This window comes from Pithys albifrons, chromosome 3, assembly GCF_047495875.1.
Source record: "Pithys albifrons albifrons isolate INPA30051 chromosome 3, PitAlb_v1, whole genome shotgun sequence".
Classification (NCBI taxonomy): domain Eukaryota; kingdom Metazoa; phylum Chordata; class Aves; order Passeriformes; family Thamnophilidae; genus Pithys; species Pithys albifrons.
In genome coordinates, this window is record NC_092460.1 from 43,810,056 (window position 1) to 43,831,719 (window position 21,664).

At 45.7% G+C, this 21,664-nt stretch overlaps 1 protein-coding gene and 2 long non-coding RNA genes across 4 annotated transcripts in view; 2 read left to right on the forward strand and 1 right to left on the reverse strand.

Moving 5' to 3' along the window:
• The first annotated feature begins 850 nt into the window (after window positions 1-850).
• On the forward strand, window positions 851-17,852 carry LOC139670175 (uncharacterized). The gene is made up of 3 exons (XR_011697429.1): window positions 851-2,337; window positions 13,776-13,933; window positions 14,566-17,852. It is a non-coding gene; the product is annotated as an uncharacterized lncRNA (long non-coding RNA).
• On the reverse strand, window positions 13,389-21,452 carry LOC139670174 (uncharacterized). 2 transcript variants are annotated; one of them, XR_011697427.1, is made up of 3 exons: window positions 21,195-21,452; window positions 19,605-19,744; window positions 13,389-18,184 (listed from the first exon to the last, which is right to left on the reverse strand). It is a non-coding gene; the product is annotated as an uncharacterized lncRNA (long non-coding RNA). The 2 variants fall into 2 exon arrangements; XR_011697428.1 differs by lacking the exon at window positions 21,195-21,452 and adding an exon at window positions 20,412-20,474.
• The window catches only part of PPARA (peroxisome proliferator activated receptor alpha), a 32,823-nt gene continuing 31,603 nt past the window's right edge, over window positions 20,445-21,664 (forward strand). Inside the window, exon 1 of the mRNA XM_071551508.1 lies at window positions 20,445-20,859. The gene's annotated coding sequence lies outside the window, so the exon portion shown is untranslated. The remainder of the gene's footprint in view (window positions 20,860-21,664) is intronic.

A 21,664-nucleotide genomic window follows, 5' to 3' on the forward strand; every position in this document is an offset into this window, starting at 1 on the left:
GTACCTGAGCACACAGTGTGGGGTGTCGGCACTCCCAGGAGGCTCAGGCAGCTCCCCCAGGGCTGTGCCTGCCCAGGCTCCTTGTCCCGGGGCTGCTGCTGAAGACAAGACGTGGTTTGGCCACACGTGAGCCAAGGCAGGTGTGACCTGGTGTTCTCTGCCAGGGGAGGCAACCCCTCCATGTGAGTGATGCCTGGGCTGTGCCCCAGCCCGGGATACACCAATGTGCAGCTGCCTGGCTCAGCCACAGGTTATCCCCCCAAAGCAGGCAGCACTTTTTGGGAAAAAGTGCCTGAAGTAGGTTTATCACTGTTCAAGTATGAAGAACTGTAAGAACTCTGGGGGTTTGGGTTTTTGTGCTCTGGGTTAACTGCAGGCCATGGTTTTCAGCAGCAGCAACACAGAGGATGTGTTACTCACTGGATTGCTAGAATTTCTCCTTAGTTTAGATCCTCTGATGGCTGAGGGAAGGAGAGGATGGGAGCCCAGGAGGGGCCAGAGCAGAGAACACGGGCTGTGTGGCAGGGGGAGCTGCTTCCCTGCAGCAGAGGAGGGGAAGGTTGTGCCCTGCCCTGGTGAGGAGGGTGGGCTCAGCCTGAGGGTGGATGGGGCCAGGCTGCCACCACCTTCCCAGCCTTGGATCCGCTTCTCCCATCTAAAGCCTCTCCAGGCTGATTTACAGCTCCCTCTGAGTGCCTGGGATGGGATTAGAGCCCCTTGTATTACCTGGTGCCTTCCCTGTTATTCTTGCTGCACGCCACAGATTTATGATGGCTGTTAAGCCAGGCAGCACATAAAGAAATATGATCTTAACAAAACATACAAGGGACCAAAGGGGGTCAAAGTGTGGGAGCTGAATGCTATATGGTGATCCAGGATTTCCTTTTATTTACTGCTCACACCTTTTCAATCTCAAGTGGATTTCAGCTGTCTCAGGCAGCCCTACCCTCCGTAATCCTCTGAACCGAGAGACTTTGCCACCAGCGGATGAGTTTTATTACAATTTAGCACATGTAGGAAATCCCAAAATGCCATTGGTGAATTAAATGAATTTTAGGCAGAATGCCAGAAACAAAGCAGCAGGGTAGGTAGGAACCCCACACTGATCCAAGTGGGCTTTCTGTCTGTGCATCAGCCTAGCAGAGCTCCTGTGCTTTTGGAGCTGAAGGAGAATCATTTGTGATGGCCTTCCCTGGAGACGTGGAGCCAGAGCTGTGCCCAATTTCATCGATGGGACTGAGTGACAAGGAAGGTAATGCCGTAAGCAATTCTACTTCACAGCGTTATTTACAAATTGCCATCAATTATTCCTGCACTGTAGCACAGAGGAAAAACGAGCCCTGCCCTTGCCCTGCAGACGAATGATGTGAGACCTTGCAGCAGGTGCAGGATGAATGAATGGAGCACAAGGGCAGAGCTGCGGGGACTCACCTGGGGACCGTGGCCTGCATGAAACACTCTGTGTCAAGCTGCAAATCCAAACAGCTGGCAAGAGGGAGGGAAGCTGTAATTGCAGCCAACAATTGACTCCTCAGCCCATTCCTGCTGCTGAGATCCTGCTCTTGAACCAGAAACCAGGAACAGGAGCTGCTTCCCTTCAGGTCAGGGCAGTAATCGCCTCCAGCTACTGTCTCATTCTGTCCATTAGTAAGACGAGGTCTGGTGTGCTCCCTTTCATTCAGATTTATTATTATTTCTCTATCTGAGGAAACAAATTTGCCTTTCTTCTGATTTACAGCCCGGAGCTATAGGAAGGCTCCCACTGCCTGGGGTTTTGGTGAGTTTATTTGGTAACTCGGGAGGGGAAATGTTCTTTTTGAAAGGCACATGACAGTTAAAATAATAGTTCACCTGCTCTTCTAAGCTTCCAGAGCAACATCCTCTCCAGTTTTACAGCTGCTTATTACTGCTCACATTGTAACTCCTTTCTAGAGCAAGGAAAGTTAAATCAAAGCAGTCCTTAGATGCTCTTTGGGAATTTCACAGGCCATTAGTCCATGTTTGAAGTACCTTTTCTTAGGAATTCTGGGCTCTTGTAAAACAGACATCAGCACTGACAGTTAACAAAAAACTGCCTCCTCTTCAGACAGATTTACTTGACCGAGTTCAGAGGTGATTCATTTTTACAAAGCAGCAGCCCTTTTCAACACAGAATGTGCTTAAAGACGAATAAACCAGTTGCTGGAAATACGTTACAGGAGGTCTGTTACCCTGCTCAGTCACTGAGCCGTTCCTTTTCCAGGTGCAGTTCCTGGAAGCCTGGCCTTAGCCCAAGAAAGTCACCACTCTGGGTCTTCTGAGATACCTGTTCTCCTCCAAAATGGCTTCCACAGGAGGGTGAGTGATTTTACATTTTCCTCCCACTATCCATGGCTTCTTATGTTCTCCAGCAGTCTGCTTTTCAACTGAACACTGAATTTCTCATGTCCTCACAGCAAGTGCTGTTTATCCTGACATCAAAAGCAATACATTTTGGAAACATCAGCACTACAGCACAAATGCAAGTGTAACATCTACTGGTCAGTTCTCGTGTATTTGGAATAAGCTGTATCACTGATAATGTGATATATGGCAAGACCTGGTACAGTACGAACATGCTGCCTCCTTTTGTTCCTCAGTGTGGCTTTGATGACTTGCCTCATCAGGAGGTCCTGTGTTTTTGCTGAGTAGTTGTCCTCAGCTTAGTCTTTCACCATTGGTGATGTGGACAAAGTGAGCAGGCACAACTGGCTCCTGTCTCATGAAGCAACAGACCTAGGGGAGGACAGATTCAAAGTGATCAGAACGAGCTGCTTTTTCCCAGGCTGTGGTGGTTAACCAGGGGAGATGGTTTCTGTGGCATGTGCTGTGGTACCCTTGGTAGCTCCAGGGCTGGAGGAGTGAGTGGCATACAGGGATGAGCACAGTATCCTTAGCACTCCTGTCTCAGTGAGGATGGATCCTTAGAAGGACAGTCTCATTTTCTGAAAGCACTTTTTCAGTTGAATTACAAGTGGTGAAAAGCTGTTTTTGTTATGGCAGGAGCACTGGTTTAAAAGAGTTTTGGAAAGAAGCTGTCAAGTGCTACACTTTCTTTCCTTTGAATTGTTTCGTCTTTGGTATGTTTTCTTTGCAAGAGTGACTTGGCTTGAGAAGAACATTGTGGAGATAAATCTCAAAGCTGCTGTATTTGTGGGAGTCCCCCAGTTTGGCTGGGCTCAGACTTCCAGCTTAAAGCAGTCTGAGCTGGCAGCAGCCTTTGCTGGGGTAATCCATTAGTTTGCTAGTTAATTTTTTGCATTGTGTTCCCCTGCCTTTATAATAATAGATATTCGGCTTGTGCAAGAGAAGACGTTCCTCTGATTCTGCTTTTCCTGTCATGATCCTTGCACTTGATTTGCGTGCTCAATTATAATCATTCCAGTGGGACACACAACTCAGATTTTATGATAGAATCAAAGTATAAAGTCACAGCCTAAACTGCATTGCATGTCTTGGCAGGCTGTGTAATACATATTTAAATAAAGCTCAAAACATGCAGCAGCATAGAAAGGGGCACATGATGTCTTTATCTGTGGGACAGGGATCATCCTGTGCTTCCCTGCCAGGGCTTTAGCAAGTTTGAGAGCACAAAAGCGGACGTAGCTATTTAGCCTGGCCAGGATGTGTTGTACCAGCTGCCAGCTCCTGGGTAACTGAGGGGGCTGAACCTTTTACCCCAGCTGGGGCTCTGTGCCTCTTCTTTCCTGAATGCCCAAAGACTCAGGGACAGACCCTACTGCTGATAAAGGAATAACAGACATTTCTGATCAGTTCTGAACTTTGAAACTGTTGTGCCTTCTTTGGTGGACAAGATCCAGAAACAGCCCAAAGTTCCTAAATATAGGTATAGTTTTCCACTTCATAACTACAAGCAGAAGAAAGCCCTGAATCAGTACTGAAGGCCTCTAAACAGTTCTCTGGTTCTAGAGCTTATTTTGTCCCAGCTGAAGGCTGTAGTAAACCTTGATTCCCTGGCTGAAGTGAATGCTGTGGGCTCCAGAGCCAAGGAAAAAGGTTAATCAAAAGCAAACTGATCACACACACACACTGATCACACACACTGATCACACACACACACACATACATACACATACACATACATACACATACACATACACATACACATACACACACACACACACACACACACACACACACAAACCCTGGTGATAGAATCTCTCACTGTTCGTGTGAAATATATATAGTCCTCTTCCTGGAGACACCGAATGATTTAGACTTCAATTTCCCTTAAGAAGCCTCTCAACTAACAATATCCAGTGCTTGTGCACACCCGACATAAAGACTTTCTGTTACCCAGAGGCACCAATCTCCCATTGCTTTGCATGCCCATTGTTACTGGCTCTTCAGTTATCGCCTCATTTGAGACCAGGTAGTGGCAGGAGGAGCTTCTGTGGCTGGTCACATGAACAGTTTTTTTACTCTCCTTGCATGGTTTAGAGCAGCAGGTGTTGGTGTAGTAGTTTAATTGGAGGCATTTTGGAGAGAAGTCACATTGGGCCTGAATCTAGTCTAACAATGAAAAGTAGCATAATGCATCCACAGGTCACAAGAACGTGTGGAAGAAAGTACAATTTATGGAAGCCTCAGAAGTGTGTCAGTTTGTTCTGGAAGGGCTGCAAAAACATGTTAAATGCAAACAGTGTGGACAGTATAATTTATTTGCTTAATAGACACCACAAAGCAACACAAGACAGGCTACCCAGAGGAGGAGAGAGGGAGACAACACTCTTACTGATAGAACTGTGCAGCTAAACACGCTTCTGTCTCTGAACATCAGAGAAAGGACAATCTCTGCCAGCCCACGGCCTCTGGATCTGGGGGGCATGGACTTTGTCATGGGGAGTAGTCAGCTGCAAATTAACAGAGAGAATGCTTTTTGTTCTGTGAACCACATTAGCCACACAATTATTTCTTTCTTCAATTGCTTTTCTGGTTCAGTTCCAGTTCTCAGCAGAATCCCAGTCAGGCTGAATATGAATTTCAGCTGAACCAAAATCTCTGCTGGTTCAGTGTCCTTTTCCTTTTGTGATACACAAATTAAGTAGGAATCAGGATGCAGTTAGGATTGATGAGGACAACGATTGTTTTTTCGCTCTTGTAGTGGTAACTGTTCCAACTTCTAACTGTTCTTGCCTACTGGAGGAACAGTGAGGGATGATCAGAACAGGTATCCTATGGAAGCAAGGTCCACCATCAGAAAGACAGTAAACAACCCCTGCCAGTACCTCGTAGAAATCTGGGAGATGAGTATTATCCATAACAGAGGCCCATATAGAGACAAAGCAAGAGTAGATACCATCAGCTTTAGGTGTTTTGAAGCCAAAATGCTGCAATCTCTACTGAAACTCTGTGACTCAAACCTTCTTTTACTAAGACCAGCATTTGTTTTGAAAATCTAAAATGAGTTGCTCACCAGTTTCAATTTACAAAAAATTAATTTTTCAACGACCACCCTGTCACACCAACAAAACTGGGAGCAAATTATCAATTACTTAAACATTATTTATCAATTACTAAAACACATCCAAAGTACAAAAAGTATCTTTTTAACTTGAAGAGATCAATTTATGTTTTCCCAAGGGTCATTGTACAACTTTGCAGCACCAGACTCTGTGTAGTTTGAACACTGTGTAGTTTCTACACGAAATAGTCTTGCAATGCCTGCTTTTTATCTGCATGTTTTGCTGCAAGACAAAATGAGCTGTCACAGTGATTTGCTCTCAGCTCTCTCCTTTTGCCAGGTGTCTGTACACTCACACAGGTGCATAGGTACACAGAGGAGTGTTAGTTGATGAAATGCCCCAGTCCAACAGCTGTGTGTGTAAATTTGACCTCCAAGTCTACATTGGACCATCTCTTTCCCATAAATTTTTTTGGCATTCAAAGCTACTTGTAAAGGTAGTGAATAAATTCTCACCAGGAGCTGTGGTGCAAAAGTAGGTGTTATTGCCACTGTTATTAATGTGCTCCTCTGTGGGGAGCCAAGGCAAAAGGGATTCAGTTCAAATTACCTGTTTTACAGGTGTTACAGCACAGGGAGATTTGACCCCAGATTCCCCCTCCCTCCAAGCTCTGGACTTTGAAACCTTTCTGCTTACAGTAACACAGCAATTTTGTGATGTTGTGCTGTCCTCTGACTCCTGGGTCACCTGTGTATGAGCACAGTCAGCTCCTCACTGGCCCGAGGACCACACAGCCCACAGTGGCACAGTGTTCCTGGTGCAGCATCGCTGCTCCTTGGGGAGGATGGCAGAGTGTTTTGGAGTTGGGTAAATTACAACCATGAGCTTCTCGTGTGCCAACTAAAACAGCACAGAAATATCCACTCCCCCACGCCCAGCAGTGGTGAGTCTCTCACAGGAGTGAGCACAGCCATGCAACTATAAATAGCAGCTCCACTAAAATTAGACAGAACTGGCCATGAATGGGAGCTCTGTTAATGTGCTCCTCAGGTACTGGAAGGGCTCCAGATCTGACAAGGCACTGCCACGGCACAAGTGTTCTGGGCTGGAAAAATGAGCAGCAGTGGCTCAGGGAACAGGCCCTGAATGTTTTCCTGACTGGATAATGATGGCACAGACTGCCTGACAGTGCTGGGTAAATTGGAAGGAGTGTTGCAAGGGGGAATATTTCTCTGTATTTCTTACTGCATGGCTTTGTTTGTGCCAACAGAACATGCTGTTAAATAGAGTGAATAAAGAAAGGTGGGAGATCATTTAGAGGAAAATTAATACCAAGATGAATTGTCAAGTCCAGTTAAACCAGGCTGGGTAACTGTAAATTTGTAGTATGTAACTGCTTTTGGATGGTTTCATTCAGAAATGGTTCAGGGCTCTCTGCACTCCTCCAGAGTGATTTACTGAACAGTGAATGACAATCTGAGTCAATGGTACACCAGGTACTTGGTACTAATTGACCTGTTCCCCTGCTACGGAACCACCAAAAATGCTATTTGGCTTTCTCCAGTTCAAAACAGACCCTTTAGTGTAGAAAATGCCATTATGGTCACGAAATGGCAGAGGAACTTCATTTGCAAAGACGATAAATGCTGAGCTTTTTTTGTAGGCACAGCACCATTGAAATCCAATCACTTCTGCACCTGCTACCAATCAGCCCACACTTCCATATATAGCAGTTTTTTCCCCCTAAAAAATTAAGTTACCTCATACAAAGGCACCTTGAGGGCACACTGCATTTCCACCAGGGAAGTCAGAGCCCAGCAGCTGATGAATTGTGAATTTACACTGAGCTGATTGTACAGTGTCTCTCACATGCTGATAAACCATTAGTTCACTCGAGTTTAATTCACTTTGAGCGTGAATTAAGTTAAGGTAATTATGGCCAGCTGACTCCTAAATGAGTGTCCATAGAGAAATTACATATATGCTTGAGTTATATTCACTTTAAATTCACATCCATTTTTGTTAATTCACTTTGACACCTTCTGTAGGACGAGCCATTGGGTATCTTGGGCGGGTGCCAAAGCACCTTGAAGATACAGAGATTTTGAACTAGTCCCAACAGACAGAAGTAAAATCAGATTCTCAGAGGCTACTGGATGAAAAGTATTGCAGATTTTTTATATGAAAAAGGCTCAAACATAAAAAGATATTTGGACACAGCTGTGGTAATTTAAAGGGTTTTTTAAATGAGAAACATTAAAATTAAACAATATAGTCCTAGGTCTATGCCCTTCTCAAATCAGCATTTGGGAGCCATAAGGAAAACACAGATTTACTCCTGTTAATCTGATCATTTAAATGGACTAAGAAATTTGCCACCACAGCTTTTTTTGCCTTTTTTTCCCCCCAGAAATCATCACTACTCATAGCTGTATTGACTTGCCTTTAATGTACAGAATGATCTGAGTTGTACATAATCTCGTTTTCATTCTGACCTCAGGAAATAAGCAGAAGTTATTCTAACTCCAACTTGCGCAGTGATGACCCCTTGAAACTGCTGCTGCTCCAGGTTTCCTGCAGCTTTGCCACTGGCCCACTACAAGGGCTGTATTGGTGGCCTGAAGGCCTCACAGAGCTGTGACAAAAAGGAGGTTTAACTGGAGCTTCCAGATAATGGTTTTGTACTTGGGAAAAAGTCTGTGTAAAGCAGTGCTTTGAAATGTAATCCCACAGGGCTAAAAACAAGACTTGTTGTTTCTCATGGAGGCGATTTAATATTTGGGTTAACCACTTGATTAGGAAGGTTATAACCTTTGTTTATGGAACAGCTGCTGTATTTTTAGCCCAATAGGAATGAAAGCGTTGATGTCCAGAGTGCTGATAGTGAAGTGTCTATTTTCACTGGGGACATGTTATGTGTCAGTGAGGAGCAGGAATGAAGTGTAATGAGGACCCAAATGGGCTCGTGGAATAATTGTGTGTGCGTGGAGAGGAAACAACCAAAGCTTTCTACATGAAGATAAAACCTGTTAGGACATTGCTGTATTTCTTTTGGAAATAGGGCACACACTCCTTAAAATTAGTAATAAACCTGAAGAAAAGTTTCAGAAACAAATATATTCTGGATTCTGAATTGGGGTCTTGTTAGGAAGCATAATTAAACAAAAGCTAACAAAGCAACTACTGAAAGTTCAGGCTCCACTTCACAATTCCAGGCGAGTCCATCACCCCTCCTTCCTGCCTTTCCAGTGTCTCCCCCTCTCACCCCAACTGCCACTAGAGGTCAGGTGTTTATCGCTCTCCTCACTGCCACCAACACAGCATTGGTGCCGCAGGTGGGGAAACAACCCCTGCACTGCCTGGGCTGTGCGTTCGTGTGCAGAGAGAAATACAAATTAGAGGTCAGAGCAAACTCTGTCGGGGGAGGTTTAGGTCGGGTATTAGAACAAAATTCTGTACAGAGTAATCAGGCATTGGAATGAGCTGCCCAGAGAGGGGGTGGATTCTGTGTCCTGGAGGTTTTTAGGATGACACTGGATGTGGCACTCAGTGCCATGGTCTGGGAATCACAGTGGGGTTGGATCAAGGGTTGGACTTGATTATGTCTCTTCGAGGTCTCTTCCAACCCAGTTCATTCTATGATTCTTTGATTCTATGAATTGCAAATTTATACCATGCTTATGTGTTCTTCACAAATCAGAACATTTAGTTAGGATTTCATGTGAGGAATCTGTAGGTTTTGGTGTGCTATGTATAAAGATGGAATTTCTCAACACACACAGAAACACAGAAATTTCAGTTATTGCTGCACCAAAATCAGTAGAGAAGCTGTTGGTAATGGTGATGAAAATAAAGTGCAGTAGGTGCAGATTTTGAATTGTATAGGGCAGGTTTTTGCTGTAATTTGTACCAGATCAAAGTAGGTGGTGATGGATGTTCCTGTCCCTTGCATCGAAGCTGGGCCCTGTGAGGTGAACACTGGGATGTTGTGCACCCAGCAACTCCACAGTCTGACTGAAACCACAACTGCTAGAGGGATATTAGCGTCAAAGAAATTAAGGCCTCACAAATTACATAAAAATTGCAACTGAATAGCCAAGAGAAACCCAGTTAGTGATTGCCTGCTGCTGTGGTCTCCTGCCCTGCAGAAGGGAGTGCCAGCTGGGCAGGCAGTGCGAGCACAGGGACGGATCAGCTGCTGTGCCCCAAAATGAGGGATGCTGGGGAAGTGTCCAGTACGGGGCTGGAAACGCAGGACACAAAGCTGAAGGAACCAGGGGACAGAGGGTGACCAACTGAAGTTCCATCACACACTAAGCATTTTCTCAAAGCTCAGTCCTATGCATTAGGAATAAGGGAGAAGTATGTTTATTTAGGTTGGGGAGGGTGGGCTTGGGGGCTTTTTTAATAGCAGAACAAAGTCTTTCTTTGTTCAGAGGGATAAATGGATACTCTTCTAAGCAGCAGTATGGAAAAGGGGTCCAAGTAGTGTTTTCTCAGTGTTTCCTCTTCTCTCCACCCTGTTTTTAACCTGACCTCACTCAGTGCAATCGTTGGGACAAAAGTCCACAGTTACTCAATGTCCATTTACTTCACACAAATATTTTTGTTATGATAGAACCATTATTTTAGGGGATGGCACAATGGTCCAGTTACTATTTTAAACCAGCTGCTGGTAATATGAAACTATTCCCAGAGTAATTCAGAATAGTACTGTATGGTTTGCTAAAACTGGATTGCTTTAGTGGCTTTGCTCAGATCCTGCTGTGCCTTAAAGCTTGTCTGTTCAGAAGAGGAACTGCAGCATTTCTTTCCAACCAGACAGTAATTTAAGGAGAAAATATCTTATTTTGAGGTTTAAATAATTTCCAGAGTGGTATTTTTCATTTGTAGACACAAAATTTTAGTAGGACTATTAAAAAAATAAGATCTGTTTATGGGAAACCATTTATTTGTGTTCTTGTAATGCCATAAGACAAATGCAAGAAGAAATACTTCTAAATGAGAGAAAAATGGTTCTCTGCAGCAAGTGTGAATATACTATCAGTAGGCAGGCACTCAGCCTCATTTCACATAGATGGTGCTTGTAGAAAGGTCATGTAAATGCATCAATTGTTAAAATGTCAGTCTAAAATATGACCTGTTGTATCAAACTCCTGCTAATTTGTTATCAGACAACAAAGTCTAAGAATTGAATAACTTAATTTTTCCTAGTGCTGTGATGGCTTGTGAGGAGGAATGGAAAAAACAATATAAAATGGTAGCCTGCTGTATCAAACATATTTGGTGTCCAGGAGCTTATCAGGAGCCTCGTGTCAGGCACAGACTGCCCTGGGCCCCACCTGCAGTTCAGCTGCCCCAGAGCAGAAAGCGGCACACAGGGGTAGTTGCAGGAGCCATTCGGTGTCTGCACACACTTGTACTATCAAACTTCTCTTTTAATGGAGGGGTTGTCCCTTCAACACAGAGTAACTCTGCCTGGAGGCTGCTTAGTGAAGAGCCTTGCTGGTTTGTGCCCACTGGAAACATTTATCACTGTTTACAGAAAAGAAAAGCAGGGCCACCAGATTAGTAACCAAATCTGAAACTGATTTCAAAGTACATTCTCCAGGAGAAAAATACACATCTTTCCAATGCATGGACATGAGTGGATATCTGAGAAAAACATCATAGTTGAAAGGCAGCCTGACTTCCATGAACCATGGGGACAAAAAACATGTGCAGACCTTCCAGGAGAAAACATTGCCTCAAAGGTAACTGAAATTTGACTAGAATAATTAAACATCTCTTAGCTGTATTTCTGCATTACGGCATCATTAGTGTAATATACACGCCAACTGTAAAGTTTTTATTTCTGGAGTGAAAAAATATAAAAGCTAGAAACAGAAAAACTTGGAAAAACTTTTTGGTTGTTCCAAGTGGGCTCTTCTAAGATTTACAGAGTTTAAGGCAAAAAAAGACAGCATTGCATTTCATTTTTAGTCAGAGATTCATTGGGTCTGGACAAAGTACATTTTGATTCCAGTATTCCACTCTGATTTTTGAATGTATAGTTGACTTTTATTTATGTAATAAATCATATTTTTCTGCATATAGTTCATGGGATTGATAGTGGGATATAATTACTGACTCGAGTCTTTTCTCTAGGAGCAAATGAAAGTTGTTAAACTGTCTTAGAACCTTTAGCTAAGCATTGGCAAACAGCACTCTACAAAATTGAGTGAAATGCTACAATTTAGCCACAAAGAATGGAATAATGAGGTAAATAGGAGCAAGAATTCTAGTATAATTACACTGACAGCAGCCAGGCAAGAGTTAACTAACTGGAAAAAAAGGTTTCAAAAGAAATAGGGCTTGAAGGACTGATACAAAGAGAGCAAGAAAGGGCAGCAGGTGCTTGTTAAGAAAGAACCCGATCAAGAGGTTTGAAACTGGGGGGAAGAAAAGAGGAATAAAACTAATATTAGTGCAGTAGGAAACCAAATGAGCCAAGAGGGATTTCAACCACTTTTGAGCCTGTTTTTAAATATCCAAAGTGAGTGTCCTGTACCACCTTCTAAGATGTGGTTTAACAAACAAGTGAAATGAGGTAACACAACTGCAGGGGGGAAGGTCTGGCTTCCTCCTGCCCTCTCCCAGTGTCCTCCCCTTGCCCTGGTGCCCCCTCTGGCCTTCCACGGCTCCCAGAGGAGGCAACACAATGTACTACACTGCAGACAACTGCCCGGCCTTTTTGGGGGCTGAAAAATACTAAACATATCAAAGCCCAAAGAAGGTAAATGGTGGAGCCTGTGCCTGAAGGAAGAGCAGGAGAAAGGAGTGGGATTTCCTGTTTTCAGTAATGCTGAGTTGCTACCAGAACACTGTGAAATGCAGATCTGTGTCCTGTGACACCTCACTCTGAGGGTTTCTTCCAGATTCAGTTTCCAGTCCTAACATTAGCCTATGGCATTGCCCTTAAAAAAAGAGAGATGTTTATTCACTTTGTGTTGTAATTAAAGCCTTACTAGGTAAAAAAAAAATAAAAAAAGGCTTGGATTGTTTTTACTTACAGCAAAGTGCTTGTGTTAGAGCACAGTCTATGTAATAGGTAATCTAACTGTACAATCCAAAGTGGACAGACAACACTTGTAATTCCACCACCAAGTAATTAGGTGATGTCAGCACATCACACCCTCAGTTAATCTTGCCTCATTTGCCCTGTACTAACATACAGTGCCTTGCCTTCACGTGACCCTGTTGGCAGTGCCACATGTACCTTGCTCTGGGCATGGGGCATCAGCAGCTTTGGTGCCTATGTGTGCTGACAAACCTGCGGGACAGTGACTGGGCACTTCACCTTTGCCACAGCTCCCACAGCAACCTCCCAGAGTGCAAACACTGCCGGATGGACACACAGGGTGGGTGCACTGACAACAGCGTTTGTCGTTCCAGATTAGGAGAAACAAAGTGGAGGTATACTAACACATCAGATACATTTGCAAATCCCAGTTTGGACATGAAACAAACATCTGTAATGCTGAACCCCAGCATAAACAGCAAGTATTTTGTGTTCTCTAACAAATATTTGCAGAGTTACACACAGATGAGTTAGGTAATCAAAGCAACTGGAACTGGTAACATGGCTCAAAATGGATGCAAAACTCTATGATATATCTCTAATTAACCACTCTTGTGTGATGTACTTGGCTTCATCTGGAACAGTATCAGTGGTCTGCCTTTCCTCAGCATTTCCCAGTGCCTTGGGAGTCCTTGAGGTCTCCAGCTCTGGCTGTAGAAATGGGGAATCCAGACAACCAGTGGATCTTTACCCTGAGAGATGGTCAGCTGGCAGGACACCAGCTGTGGAATATTTGCTGCTGTACATTAAAACTTGATGGTTTTTTCTGCCAGTTTCTAGAGCCAAATGTACCTCAAGCCATAAAGAAGAGGTAAAAAGGGAGAGAGTTATATTAATATATGCAAAAGCTGATAACTTCGTTAAAGAAAGGGGGAAGCTCTTTAAAACAACTAAACCTCTGGTGACACCAGTGTGCAGTAAAGGAGAATTCACAGGCCTGCTATTTAGAGAAGTTCTTGCCATTTCCCCTTTGAAACCATAAATCCAGATTTTTCTTCTGGCTCTTGCTGCATTTGGAGTGAGTGAAATGGTCCGAGAAAAGAAGGTTTCTTCATGTATTTCAGTTTTTTAAGTGGCAAGAAATTAGCTCAGGGATTATTAAGAGAAGAAAACTGGAAAATACGCTGAATATTGCAAATCTGTAGGAAAGCTTTGGAAAACATGCTGGATTTTAATCTAGTTCTGATCACAATAATTTTTATTTCTTGCAGGTTTAGTATCAAATCATTTCCATGAGGTCATGAGGTTTCCAGAAGTGAATGGAGCATTTCAGGCTTGCTTTCACTGAGGAGACATGGGCCTCAGCTGCACAAGGATCTGTCATGTGCAATTTTGTTTACTTGTGCCTGTTTGCTCACCTCCAGCCTCGGTGAGTCACACTATTTTTACTACCATACTGTCCATTCCATAGGCTTTAACACACTCCTCCACTTAATTATTAACAAAGTCCAAAGGTATCCACCCCTCTCCCACACAGATCTTCCAGCTAAACACAGCTTTGAAACCCCTTCTTATTTAAAATTGTTCTTTACGGTTTGAATAAATACAGTGTTGGCAGTTGCTGCTTTCATGTTGCCGCAGTGACGTCCTTGCCCAACCCTCGACGCTCAGAGGGCTCCCACCACTGCTGATGTTCCTCTCATCTAAACAGCCGGGACTCGTCCTCACTCCACTCCTACAGACACCCTCTGGCTTTGCTCCTCAGAATGCAGTTGAAAATTGTCTCCTTTTCCAGGGTTCCCTTATAGCCATCTTGGGACCAAAATAAGCCCTTTGCTGTCTTTCCTTATCCCTCAGATCCCCCACTACTCGTCACCTTCTCCATGTCCTTGGTCAGGCTGGGCTGGGGTTTGATGCCAGGCTGATTGGGGAGGTGGTGCAGGTGGAAGGAATTCAGCTCCTCCATCAGAGGGTGCCATCTCCAGGGTGTGGGGCATATGTCAAGAATTGGATTGTGAAATGATTTTCATTTTCTGATGATTTTTTTCTATTATTTTTCAGTGGAAGAGGTCCCCTGATCTGGTTCACATCATGACACTGCAAGGAGCTGAAACTGGGAAGATTAAGGAGTGTGGCACAAGGACAAAAAAGGTGGAACTGGGTGTTGGGATGTTTCTAAGGCCACAGAATCAGAAAACTGTGGCCTTTCTGCTGCCAGCCTGAGATGAGCCTCAATTTCGAGCCACTGAATGAGCTTGTAATCTGTTTTATAGCACAGTCAATGTGCATGTTTTCAGGTCTCATCTGACCTCCCTCTGCTGTGTTATTTAACATCTTGTTTACAAATTATGTTATCAAACACTTTGAACAATTTTAGGAGTACAGACTTGCTTTAGAAAAACATTATGAGCAGCTCCTGTTCATGTAGCAAAGCCGGTCAGTGTAAAGAATAGTGAGAAATACTTGAACCAAGAACACAGAGAGTCAAAGTTTAAAGGAACGTTTACACGTGTGTTACTTTTGTTTTAAAATTTGACTTGTAGATGTGCAGTGATTGAGCAAAGAGCCCAGAAATGAACTCTGATTGTTCTTCATCCCAGGCAGTAGTGGCCCATGCTCAGTGTATCCGTTGTGAATGTTGGAAAAGGCTGGATGTGTATCACAGCAAGTGTTAGTCACCGTGTGGAAACAGAGTAGGAAAACAATTCAAGTTACTCAGCTAATTGCTTTGACTGAGTCTCACATTTACACACTCTGAGGACCCAAACTCAACATTTTTACTTGACAATACTTACCCTTCCTCTGGGGGTGAGTAGTACAAGCGATGACAAGGAAAAGAAACTGCATTACGGATCCTGGAGGACTGCACAACTGTGACTAGAGGAGGTCTGGGAAATGCACTGCAGAGGACACACAGCACGAGTGCCTTGTGCTACCACGGTGGAAACGGCAGCACCTGTACTTGCCCTTTAACTGCCCAGTCAAAACCAAACCAAAGCAGCTGAGCTTTACTAAGCTCACTTTCAGGAGCCTCGGACTTTGCACCAGAACAAGCACACATGACTTGCACAGCCCCTCCTTGGGTGCTCTGGCTGTAACACAGTGTGTAACTTCACTGCACCTCCCTGCTGAACAGGTGTGCTCACACCTCTGCAGCACCATGAACTAGGCCTGAGGTGTACCCAGTTCAGAGACAAACACAACTTGCAACATCCGTTTTCATTTCTGCACTTGGACTGAATTATTTACAGAGAGAGAAGAGGACAGGAAGTTGACATTTTCACAGCAATTCCTTCTTGAAATTTGCATAAACAGAAGCAAAGCCCCAGAGACTTCTGAAACTTCCATTAAGGCTACAACTAAAGCCAGACAAGACTCCTCTTGCACTGATGTGAGGACACTGGGAGGATTTAGCAGTGACAGCACAAGCTGCTTGAGGCATGTAAGGGAGCACATAAACACTGCAGAGCGATACGTGAGGACACAGAAAACCAAGCAGAAGTTGCTGATAATTGTATTAGGAAACATTGATCCACCAAACATTCTGTCTTCCTTCTGTCTTGTACTGTCATGCTGGTGTAAAGGCTCTGCAGGGAAAGGGCAGGTTTTCTGCAGCATTATTAAAGGAGAGCACACCAGGTGCTACAGGACAGGAGTGTTGGGAATTGGAAGCAGACATCAAAGGGGTACAGAGCTGATGGAAACAGTGAAGAGACTTGAGAGGGCTCAGTGAAAGACAGTGTGAGCTGGAGAGGGGCTGGGCTGAAGGCCAGAGAGATGTTGCAATAGTCAGCTGAGGAGCAAGGTATGAATCACAGTTACGGGTGGGACAACAGGGACAGATTTTAAGGATGTCACCCAAGAAGAGAATCTCAGTGAGATAAAACACTGAATGGGAAATGGAGATTGGGGGAAAAGGGGCAATGCAGACTTCACTGAATCGACAAACCTAAAGTAAGAACAAGAGAGAAGCCTGGATAAGGAAAGAAACTCTTTCTTTGAAATAGTAAACCTTCAAATAGTGTTCCATTCAAAGGACTGGAAATACAGGGATCAATTAATTAAAATGCATGAAGCAATTAAGAGTGCATCTATTTCCAAGGATAATAGGATAAAACCTTCCAAATAGGAGGAATCATCAAAGCATCAAAGGAAGGAAGGAGCAATCAATCCCAGTAACAGAATAACAGAACTTCTACCTAGTTCAAGATACCAAGGAGGGACTTGTTTTATAAAAGTGTATCATTTTATTATATTAAGGCTAATTGATTTTTAGCAGTTCTCAGAGACAAAAACCAAAACCTGCTAATTAATCTGCTAAATCCTGCAGAAGTTTAAAGTGCAGTGATCTTGCATGCAAATGTTCTGAAGTCTTTTTGACACGGGAAGGGATGGATGGACACCGGGAATGTTTGATCTTGACACTCTGACAAATAATGAATTATTTTAATAAGTGGAAAGTAATAAGCAAAGTGACTTTCAAATATAGATATAAATTATCTGAGTGGCTGAGTCCATACCTTACATTGATGGGATGGCATGGTAAACGTCTGTAACCAAAATTAAATATAAGTAACAACTTTAATTGCTTCTTTTGTTGAGAAATATAATTGCATCTTAGACTTTTTTAAAAAATGAATGTCTAAATAGTTTTGCAGAACATGTGTAAACCTATAACTTGCATCCTGATTCCTTCCAAAAACCGTCATATTGAAATGAGGCAGATGAGTCTCTTATGATTTATCTAAATGTTCTCATTTATCACCTTTAGTCTTAGAGTTTTGTTCTAACCCAGGAGAGAGATGTGCATCTATAAAAAAACAGCCCTCAGATCCAGCCTGCCCTAAACCCAACAGCCAAGCAAAGCAGAATGGATGTTTCCAAACCCAGACAGCTCTGCTGGGACAGAAAAGCTCAGCGTGGATACATCCCACAGGTCTCCTCTGCTCCAACAGTGTTCTTGTCTTGTTTTTTTTAAGGGAGTTGATTTGGTTGGTGAGAGAGAATTGCAATTTTAACAATAATTTGCATAGTGTGTATATTGAATAAATTAGAAGAAATCATCTCCTGTTCATTATCACATAGGACTTCTGGCTTTGACAGATTTTGACCAGGCACAAACGGGCAGGATTCAGCGTGCACAAAACTATACACAAAAAGACTTCAACTACACTTGGATAGTTTTCTAGATTTCTGCTAGTGACCTCTGCTCATGAAGCTTGTTGCCTTGCAATGGTCCATTTAAGAAGAGTAATTCAATGATACTAATTTTCACCTAGCACATGTTAGCTCTGCAGAACTTCAGTACTGACTCAGAGAACCAAAGTGTACATGTGCTATTTCAGCTGATCAAGGGCTGGCTCCGATACTGGGTATCTGCAGTGCCTGCTCAGATACTCACCTGAATGGGGAGGCTCTGTGGCTGTATCAGCCTGTTGGGAAAGTCTCTCATGATGACCCAGCAAAACCAAGGCCCATTGTCTGTTCAAATCTCTATCATCAGCTCAGCAAGAGAAACCACAGCAAACACGTGAGCGCAGGGTCAGCCCACTTGCTGCGTTTTACCTGAGCTGGAGGCGGTGGCTTTCCTGGCGTGGTCTGTGTTCCAGCCTTCTGAGGGAGTCTGGGCTGACCTGGATCTGCTCATTTGCTCCCACAGAATCCTTACAGAAGATCTGGCCTTTAAATAAAGGAAAAGGAATTTCTGTTCTGCAAATGAAAATGATTTGTGACAGAAATGCTGCCTTAATGGCTGTGCAGACCTCTGGCAAAGCCAGCTGGTGACTGGAAAGGTGGAAAATCAACTGCGCAGGTCTGGCTGCTTGTTTCACAACTGTCGAGGTGTTAGCCAATAGTAATAAGGTTATTGCATATTAATAGAATATAACTCTAATTAAATCTTATTCCAGCTAAAAGCCTAGTAAATAATCTAATTTGTGATTTCTAAAAGCTTGCACATTTAAATAGCTAATGGCTGTTTATGATATTTAGTATGTTAAGATTCAAGCTGTGATACAAATTTACACAACCCGGTCAGTAATCTACACTTTAAAAACCCTTTCAGTACCAAAGGAATCAGTACAGTCTCCTGTGTAAATATTTTATGGATTCTGCTCTTTCACTACAGATGCCTTCTGCAACACCAGCTGTTTTTATGGACAAAAGGTATCCAGGTTTTTCAGAAGAAACACTTGCAAAGCAGGTATTAAGTCTGCTCTGCCCCATGTCTGGGGTAGCACAGCCCTCCCTGCTGACCGTGCTGCAGTCAGAGGTTGCTGCAAGTTTGGTGTGGGATGAGAAGCATAGAGCTCATAAACAGGAAACAGCCCACAAATCATTTTAAATTCCAATAAATGATGTGTGTTTTTACTGCCTTTAGGACACGCTCGTGGGTGAGTCAGGACGAGATGATCTTGACAGCGAGCACAAAGCTCAGACAGCCTGGCCAGGCTTTCATTGGTAGCAGCAGATAAATCCCTCAGAACTGATATATTCCTGTGACATCCATCCCAAGGTGTTCCTGTGGGGGATTGGACTGCAGCACTTGTGCCATGTTACTCAGGGACCAGCAATACAACACGCCTGTAAACACACCTGAAACCCAATCTGAGAGTTCAGGGTGGGAAATCAAACCAAATGTCCCCAGTCCCAGCAGTTTCCCTGCCCACGTGGGAGGGGAAACAGCTTGGAAGGAGCCAAACTGAAGGAGAAATTTGTCTTCTCAGATAATGTCCCTAATGGAAATAGCCTCTGATCCTTATTATCAGCTGATCTCTCCTATACACAGACTGGGGGGAAATACGTAGGTGTTAAAATTAGGAATTTACCCATTAAATGAATTGATTGTTGTGGCATTGGGTGTTGGCCTGGCTTAGGGCAGACCTTGGAGCAGCACTAGTGATTGAGGAGTCAGACTGACCAGAACCAGCTTGAAATAGTCTTAAAAAAGCCAAATTTAAATGTGAGTGCTGTTGTTATCTGTGTTTCTGTGGTGAGTATTGCCTTTTGCTGGCTGGTGTGAGCCATGCTCTGGGGCTTTTGGAGCCTCTGGTGTTACTGTTTGTTCCTGCACTGAGTGCTGTGCAGGGCCATGCACTTACCTTTATGGGACATTCATGGGATTTGATGTGGTGCTCCTGCAGTGGGGCCGGGCCCTCCGGACACAGCCCTCCTTTCCCTCCTGGGCCTCAATCAGCTTCCCACTGGGCACAACTGAGGCGAGTCCTGTTTCCTCCCAGCACTGTGCCATGGACAGCTCAGGTCAGTGTTAAAGTGGGTTTTCTGGTTTCCCCCCTCCCCAAATGACGTGCAAGCGTGAAGGTGAACACGCATTTATGTGATTTTGGAAAGCTGGTGGTGTTTTTTGTACAGCGATGGGTCCCTCCATGCCTGCCCTCAGGCCCAAAGTCTCAGTGCCTCGGGCTTGTCCCTTTGCCCCCAACTCGGGAGGCACTGAGGGACCCGAGGCGGGTGGGTGTGAGGGGAATGAGGGGTCTGGGGTGGGTGTGAAGGGAGTGAGGGGTCTGAGGAGTGGGCGTGAGGAGAGTGAGGGGTCTGAGGGGTGGGTGTGAGGGGTTTGGGGTCGGTGTGAGGGGTCTGGGGTTGGTGTGAGGGGCCTGTGCTGAGTGCGAGGGGAGTGAGGTGTGGATCTAAGGGGTCTGTGTGAGGGGCCTGTGCTGGGTGCGAGAGGTTTGAGGGGTCTGGGGTTGGCGTGAGGGGCCTGTGCTGGGTGCGAGGGGTCGGTCTGAGGGGTCTGGGGTCGGTCTGAGGGGTCTGGGGTCGGCGTGAGGGGCCTGTGCTGGGTGCGAGGCGCGTGTTGCAGCGCTGGGGGCTGAGGGGAGCGAGGGCAGCGGGGCCGCCCCGGGGCCGCCAATGGCGCGCGGCCGTGGCGGGAGGTGTGTGCCGACCTCACTTCCGGGACCTGTCACCGCCGCTCCCGCCCTGTCCCGATCCCGGTCCTGCTCCCGTCCCGTTCCCGCTCCCGTCCCGCCCCGCCCCGCCGGGGCCGCGGCCGTGCCCGCCTCGCCGGCAGCGATGCCCGGTGCTGCCCTGGGGCCGCTCCCGCCGCTGCGGTGTCTGAGTCCCGGCCGGGGCTGCGGGGAGAAGGCGGGAGTGCCCGCCCGGGGCTGGGTGCCGCCCCCGGCTCGCTAACGCGGCGGCGGCTTTGCTAATGACCTGTCCTCTCCTCCCCTCCCTCGCTATTCGCTGCTCCTTATCTCTCTCGCCCTGCGGTGCGAAGCGCTCGGCGGAGCGGCGGGCCCGGCCCGGGAGATGCTGTAGCGGCCGCGGGGCCCGGGCCGAGCGGCGGCGGGACGGGCTGGGACGGGCAGAGCCGGCCCGGCCGAGCGGGCGCAGGTAAGGGCCAGCCTGGGAGCCCCGGGCAGCGGGAGGGGTGATGCCCCGGCACACGAGGTGCCGCTTGGCAGCTGTCATGTGTCCCAAGTGCGGCTCTTCGGGGTTGTCCTTAGCTCGGGACGAGCTCGGGCACCGGCAGAAAGTGCGTGCCCGGAGGTGGCGCGGCAGGGCCGGGCGGGCGGTGCTGCTGCCCGGGGCTCACCCGCTGTCCCGGGGCTCACCCGCTGTCCCGGGGCTCACCCGCTGTCCCGGGGCAAACCCTCCGTCCCGGGGCAAACCCTCCGTCCCGGGGCAAACCCTCCGTCCCGGGGCTCACCCTCCGTCCCGGGGCTCACCTGCCGTCCCGAGGCTCACCCTCTGTCTGGGGTTCTGTGCCTCGGGGGGGGCCTGGCTGGCTGTCCCTCCGGGTCTGCCCACCTGCTTTGCAGAAAGCACTCCAGAAGTACTGATAGAAAGGGGTGCGAAAACACACTGCCTTGTATTCATATTAAGATTGGCACAGTCTCACTCGGTGACATGGGTTGCTGTCCCTAAGCTTTCTGAGGGAGGTAGATGAGTACAGGATTCGTCAGGTAGGATTGTCTGGAATGATAACGTTGACACTCTGGTGGCGCTGGATTTCTCAGTGCCTCTGCACTAATAGAGGCGTTGTGTAAGTATCGTTGTGAAGGAAACTGGTGGTCAGACTGCCATTGTGTTACAAAACACAGATTTTCTCCATTGGCATCTTGTACCAATCTCTTGTTGATATTTGCTTTGCAGGCAGCAAACCTGATCACGTATAAAAACTGTTCCCTCTATGACT